The sequence below is a fragment of the Vigna unguiculata genome, chromosome 1 (genome assembly GCF_037176805.1).
Source record: "Vigna unguiculata cultivar grain cowpea cultivar isolate G323 ecotype 2 chromosome 1, ASM3717680v1, whole genome shotgun sequence".
NCBI classification, from domain to species: domain Eukaryota; kingdom Viridiplantae; phylum Streptophyta; class Magnoliopsida; order Fabales; family Fabaceae; genus Vigna; species Vigna unguiculata.
Genome location: NC_140792.1, coordinates 40,228,273 through 40,236,056, shown reverse-complemented (window position 1 = coordinate 40,236,056; position 7,784 = coordinate 40,228,273). Strand labels below are relative to the sequence as shown.

General features: G+C 33.8%; 1 pseudogene across 1 annotated transcript; it reads right to left on the bottom strand.

Annotated features, from left to right (window-relative positions):
• Positions 1-4,001: 4,001 nt before the first annotated feature.
• Positions 4,002-7,250, bottom strand: LOC114181926 (protein RTF1 homolog pseudogene; annotated as a pseudogene). The gene is made up of 3 exons (XR_014996847.1): positions 7,125-7,250; positions 4,493-6,483; positions 4,002-4,413 (listed from the first exon to the last, which is right to left on the bottom strand). The product of XR_014996847.1 is annotated as a protein RTF1 homolog pseudogene (transcript).
• Positions 7,251-7,784: the final 534 nt, after the last annotated feature.

Genomic DNA, 7,784 nt, shown 5'->3' with positions numbered 1-7,784 from the left:
CAAACAACAGCTGAACAAAAAGTGGTAACAGAAAATCGTAACAAAAAATCATAATAAAAACGTATCAGAAAATCATAATAAAAACCTATCAGAAAATCATAACAGAAAATTGAAAAAAATGTATGAAGAATGTCTCTAACACTTGTCATCCATATGCATATTCACATAACATTTGATGAGGTAAAATTGAAGAAAATGTTTGGGCAATGATGAAAATTATTGACACCAACCCATACTGTGTGAAAAATAGATAACTTATAAATTTGTGTTGTTAGGTCAGTGCCATGATTTCTTATTATCCCTCTCTTTATTCAATATTATCATTTTCGATATAACTCTTTAGGTTATGTGGTGAGCTGATAGAAGAGTCTCAACTTCATACAATTTATCAAACACCCTTTTTTCATCACATTGATGGCATTTTGTAATTTTTTATAGGCTCTCACTTATATTTTATTCTCTTTATTTAAACTTTTATTTTCAAGTTATTTCATCAATGTGGATAAATCGGGAACCTCCCATTCAAACCATCCTTTCCTCATTAAATTTTCACTTCTAAATGTAATTATTCCAACTCCTTAGCTCTCAAATAACGTTGAATATCTTTTAATTAGATATTCATACCATCTGCAAAGTATTAAAAATATAATATATGGAAATTTAATCCTTTTAGTATATTTTAAAACTTCAAAATCTAGTAATTATTTTGAAGGTACAATAAAAATATAACAAAGAAAAAATAACATATCCAAATTCTACCGAACCACCTATCACTCGAGATCCTAATTGTATTCCTTCTTTTGATTTTGAATCCATAATGTCCTCAAATCATGTCTTTCTTTCTTTTCTATTTATTGTTTTCCTAATTATGAATTCATATATTGATTTGTACGTATAGTTAAATTAATCAACTAAAATTTGAGGCCCTTTACCCTCAATCCTTTCTCCTGTATCCCAAAATCCTTCATAAATTACATTTATATCCTTACTAACCGATGTAGGTAAGATAATTAAAAAAAGTTATTACACGTTGGTCCGTTGTTTTTTTAAACCCGCACCTCCAAACTTCTCACGTTTCAAAACATAATCTCTGCCTCTTCTTTCATCTTGTCATGAACGGTGTTTTCTACTGTAACGTTTTACTGTGGTGGCTGGTTTTTTTGTGTGGTTCCTCTTTGAATCTTCTGTGGTCCTTTGCACTCGTGTCTCTTCTCTCTGCTTTCATCCTCATCAGGTACGAGTTTCCTGATTTTTTTTTTTTTTGCGTCAACATGTAAATTTTTTAATGCTATGTAATGCATATACATATTTTTGGTTGTTTGTTGATATAAGGTGTTCAATGTTTATTCCTTCTTTGACTTGTTTATATTCATGATGCATTGAAAGTTGTTGAAAAAATAAATAACTTGATTAAATACTAAATATGGACCTCCGGTTAAAAAAAAAAGGTTATAAAAAATGTACCAGATGTCGACATCTGATATTGCTCAAAATAGATGTCAAGATCCGGTTTGCATAATTTATGAATGTGGTCATCCGCAGTGTAAAACAGAAAAGAACAGATGTCAACCAGTGAATCGGATGTCGACTTCCAGTTCACTTATTGGGGGTACATAAGAAAAAACGGATGTCAGCCTGAGGAACCGGATGTCAAGATCCGATGTTGATGGAAACCACAAATGTCAATCTTTGAACTGGATGTCGATATCCAGTTCACTTTCTTTTGGGTTTTTTTTTTTTTATAGTTACTTACTGTGTATTTTGGCGTTGTAAATTTTTTTTGTCTTATATGATTTTCTTAGTTTTATAAATATTCATTTATTTATTATAATCTTGTATATATTTTTACGGAAAGAATTGGGATACATTGAGAATGAATACGCATTTCACTGGGTATTGAAATCCGATGTTGATGAAAATCACGAATGTCAACAAGTGAACCAAATGTTGACATCTGTAATGGTGCAGTATCCGTAATGGAACAATTTCAGTGCATGAAAACTCAAAAAATTGTGAATCGGATGTCGACATCCGTAATGATCCAATAAACTAGCCACATCCGTAATGAAAACTCAAAAAAATTTGAATCAGATGTCGACATCCGGAATGCAATTGTTTGAATCGGATGTTGACATCCGCAACAATCCAATAAGCCAGCCATATACGTAAAAACTAAAAAAAATGAAAACCAGATGTCAACATCCGAAATGCAATTGTCTAAATCGGATGTCAACATCCTTAATAATCCAATAAACCAGCTACATCAGTAATGAAAACTCAAAAAAATGTGAACCGGATGTCGACATTCGCAATGCAATTGTCTGAACTAGATGCCGACATCTGTAATGGTCTAAATTAAAATTTAAAACATATGAACTGGATGTTGACATCCGCAATTTAACTCCCTGAACTGGATGTCGACATCTGTAATGATCTTTTTCTGAAGAAAAAAAAATGTGGAAGAGAAAAGGGGATGCTATCGCACAAAAGGAGACTAGGTCAAATTGAAAATTGGGGTGCATGAGTGGACTATTGTATTAAATATAGGAGAGAGAAAAATTATTCTTTACTTTTTATGTGAAGGACAAAGTAGGAATTAATTAAGCTTTTGATGGTACAGGAGAAAAGATTGGGGTACAGGGAGCAGCCCCCAGTTTGAGTTACAAATTTGAGCCCAATCTCGGGCAATCCATGCATGACGACCCGGTCCTAACCCAGAAACTATAGTTGACATAATTTCTAAAGGTTCATGCTATTTATAACCCTATTGTTGCTCTTTGCACCACATTTCTATTTTTAAAATACTTTTATCAAAAACTATATTTAAGTGAAATTTTTTCCTAAATAGGTATACTCTAATACATTACTGAAACTAATTTACGTACTGTATACACAAATTATCCAATGGAAATTAGTTTATGAAAGATAAGTGTGAAAATGAGAAAGAAGATAAGTATTTTGAAAATGTAAAAAGAAGAAGTAAGGAGTGTTATTGAGTCCAGAAAATGGTGAAATGTGATGAGCCATTTAAAAAAAAAAGAAAAATCAATTTGGTCCAACTAGCTATTGATGTTACTCACATCCCTAATTTAAATTACACTTTTTCTTTCTATACCCACCCAATTTCTTCGATCATCCCCATTTTTCAAAATAACCATTTTATCGTTTATAAAAGTAATATTTGGATTTTCTGTTATAGAAGTTTTTTGAAATAAGCTTTCTAGAATTTTAAGAACAAAATTTTTGGAATTTTTTTTCAGAGATTTGCAAGACAAGCATTTTGGAACAAGCTTTATAGAAAAAAAAATTCTGAAATTTATATAATACTTTCCAGAATTGGTTATTGAGCTTTTCAGAATAAACTTTCCAAAACACATGAAATACATTATGAGAACTTTCTAGAATGAGCTTTTTTTACACAATGTGTTTTCTCTCTTATTTTTCCTTTGCAGTGACGACGATAATGTTTTTTTTATTATAATGGGGGCGCATTTAGTAATATTAGGAGTGCAAGAAGCAAAAGCCTCAAATTATGACATGATGTGCAGCAATGACTGACTGGAGGTGACAATAAGAGAAACTAGGTCATAAAGTTTCATATAATTCACTATCAATTATTCAACACAATTTAAATTTTAACGTGTATTAATGAGAAAAAAAAAACTTGAGCATTTGTAAAACAAGAAACAAGACGTAATTCGAGATGGATTTTTGACTTGCAATCTGATTCGATATTGGATTCTTCACATCACTTTGAAATACCAATTAAGATGATTCTACAAAAAACAAATTACATTTTCGGTTCAACATTGTAAAATTGATTTTATATTTAAAATTGATAAGAAGCATAAATAACTACAGGTAACCTAAAATTTTAGGTTTATAAGATATTGTATTTCGAATCATATTACATCAAAATCAATTTTATCAACAGTCATGCATAATGACAAACTCTTCTATTTGATTTTCTGTGCGATTATGCAGTGCGCTTAAGTGAATTGCATACGATTTGAACTAAAAATTACAATATCTCGAAATATTAATCCACATGTTCTAAACTCTAATGTTACCTACAATGATCACATTCACAACCTAGGAAAGGGCCACACATATTCAGATGATAATAATCTTTTTTGTGAAAAAACAAATAAACACTAAAGCCATTGAGTACCTTTGATATAATCCTCGAGACAACGCAAATGAAGTGTATTAAAACAAGTAAAGAAGACTGAAACAACAACATATTTTTAATAATTCTTTGTCCCGAAACCTGACTATCTGTGCATCTATTCAGCTCTGTTCCCAGCATCCAGTAACAACCAACGTTGAATGATACGAACAAGGTAAAACTTGGATCTAACAATTTTCTTTAATTTTGGGGAAGAAAAAAGAAAATGAGATCTCCATGATCACCTGAAAAGTTGAGATATACAGTTATTAATAGGCAAAACAGTACTATTAGAATCCAACTTCATCGTATAAAAGTGTGTACCTGATGAAAGTGGCTATTTAGACAGAAATCAAAAGAGCCCTATTCTTTTCTTGTAATCACTAACTGTTAATGTCTTCGCATGCTTCCTACCATCTTTTTCTGGAACTTGAAGTCCAACAGTTGCTTCTATTCTCTGTTTTTTTGCCATAAACCCTGCCTGAACTCCTTGGGCTCCACCAAAGTTGTGGAGTATGGATAATGATATTGGCAGCTCAAAATCGTGCAGCACATTTGTCACTGTTCCTTGATCCACCGGAGCACTTGTATCTACTAACTTCCCAGCACCGGCAGCAGCTTTTATTGCTGCAGCAGTAGCAGCCATGCCAGCCACCCCTGTCACAGCTGTTCTCGTCTGAGAGCTGCCTTCATCACCCACCATATCAATGGCACTATTATTTTCAGCTGCAGCGTCTTCAGCCGGCTTTGCGGCATAGTAATTTCTTGATCTAGTCCATCTCCTTGAAAATGGATCATAGCCTGCCTCCCCTGCTTTCAAATCTTTATTTATTGGCTTCAATTCAGAAGCATTTTTGAAGTTCTCAAACCTGTTCTTTTTATTCATCTCAGAAAGCCTCAGAGCTCTGGCATCCTTCTCCTTAGACTGCCGAGCTTCCTCCAATTCTTGCAACCTTGTCATGATCCTACTCACTTCAGTATTATTTTGCTTACTCTCTGCTATTTCTAATTGCATTCTTAACTTACCCTTCTCAGCTGCAATATTCAGTGGTCTTATTTTGGCAGATTTTTTCTCTTGTAACATCTGCTTCACCGTAGCAGCTGAGTAAACAAACGAGTTGATATTTTGTATAGCTTGTTTTTTAATTTCCACTTCTTGCTTTGTTGGCATCCGACCGCTTCTTCGTTCCACTTCCTTAACCCACTGGATGAACTCCTCCTCAAGTGGAAGAGAGTCGCTAACCATAGTCATTTGCCACCTTGCAGCAGAAGTTTCATTTCCCCATACAAGATTTAAGTACTTGTGTGTCATTTTATTTTCTAATTTATACTGCCGAGCACAATCTGTGGCATCAACATTTTTTACCACGCAGAGCCTGTAGATAGGTCCTGACTTTGATCTACCAATACCAACTCTTACAAAACAACCAGCAATTAACTCCTCAAAAAAGGGCTCCATAAACCATTTTGTCAGTTTCGATCTGCTAACAGTAATTTCTTTTATATCCTCAAATGTAAGCCCTTCAGGTCCTAAAATTATCCTGTCATCATCACTGTCAATGTTAATGTCATCATCACTCAACCCTCCATCATCACTCTGGGACCTATTTTCACTTTCACTGTCACTTGAGCTTGTGAGACTTGTTGAAGAGAAAGGTTTGTGCTTTGGAGAAACATGTCCAGGTCCTGGACTTTTAGATGCCTCACTTATTCTGCGGTTTGCTTCTGAATCTTGCTGCTTTAATCTTTTCGCACGCAATTCACTTAAAGCACCATTCTTGGCAATTGACCGGTCAACTGATCTGACTGATGACCGCACACGAGATGGTGGAGGAGGTGAAGTATTTGTCCCAGGTATAGTTGTCTTTCCCTTCTCCCTCTTTGATGATATCTTCCCCAATAAGTCTTTATCATACTTCTTGGTTGCCCTATCTGATAATATCATCTCTCTCTGAAGTTCAGTCATCTCAGAAAGCTTACGCCGGTCATCTTCATTCTTATAAAGATCATCACCAAAATCATCTTCATCGCTGCTATCACCCTTGTGATCAGATTGGTCATCCCCTTCTTCCTTACTTCCCTTGCCATCATCTCTTTCCTTTGGATCAAATCTCTTCTTTAGGGGAACTTGTGAGCCAGGGTGATTTGAGCCTGGATATTCATGTTCATCATCAGAACTTGAGACATTCTCACCATCACCATGTCCTCTCCTTGAAGTTGGACGAGAGTGTCGGGTTCTACCCGCTGCCTCCAAGAGCAAATTTTCTAAATCAGCCATAAGACCCTTTCACTTCAGCCTTGAATGCAAATATATCCTGCTCACAAAACACACCAAATACACTATCAACAATCTAATCAGTACAACAAAAAGTTGATGAAAGCATCTACAAAAACAAAAACATCGAATGGATACAGATTTAAAGTGTTCAGTGCGTCCTTTTCATGCACGTCATCCCCAGATCCAAATGCGAAACCATAAAATCGACAAACAAATACTCATTCACCAAAGTTCTAAAACGTAGTCCAAACATAATGACTTTAAGGTGTTTAGGACTACAGAGCAACACATTTATCCACAATTTTTCACCATCAAGCTTTTAGTATGTAGCCAGACCACAGTGGTGATCTTAGTTTCATCAAAATTCCTGATACAGCATGGTGACCTAATTGACGTTGCAACCAAAATTGACCACTTTACAAATACCTATTCACGATACGAAGTATCCAAGCAGAGTCGGGAACTACCATTCACTGAACATTCAACCGCATGCAACCTCAAATCCTCTCAGAAAACACAACATTCAAATTCAACAAAGAAAGTCAAAGCACTTGATAAAAATGTCATCATTAACAATGATTTGAAAAAGAGAATTAAAAAAGAAGAAGAAAATATACAATCATTGTTTAACGGTAGAAACCAGAGATTGAAGTGCTTGAAGAATGAGAGAGAACTTACAGTTGAAAAAATAATGGAAGAAGATTGCAGAGTATGTTTGAATGGATTCCGACGTCTTGAAATAGATGGGGTGGAGAATTGAGTGTACTGAAAGTGCTACAACCCTAAACCAACGGCACCACCACTCTATCGAAGAAGAAGGAAGCTAAGCTTGCTCCCGCCTTTTATATCTTCCGGGTTTCGACGCTTTGTTTTCACACCCACATTCTTTTTTTTTCACTAGTAAAAAGTGGGTAAATTTTTGTGAGTTAACATATTATTATTCTGTTTATATTTTTTACAGGTAAAATTTTTTTAACTTTATAATTAAATATATTATTTTATTCTCAGAACTCAGGAAATTATGCATATTAAGATTATCATTATGCTCATGTTTTAATATATTTCTTTACAAAATTTAAGTCTTAAATTTAAGAGTTAATACTCTTTCTTATATTACAGCTTATTATTAAATGTTGTAATTAATATTAAATTTAAATAATTATCTAGCATGGTTAATAATATTGATGGAAAGATAGAAATAAATGTGTAATTAAGTTTTTTCCCGAACTAAAATTACACTTTCAAAAAATTATATTATAGATAAATTTACAAATATTTTAGATATATTTACAAATTACTAATTTGCAATTAGTACCACCAGAGAGATACAATTCAAAT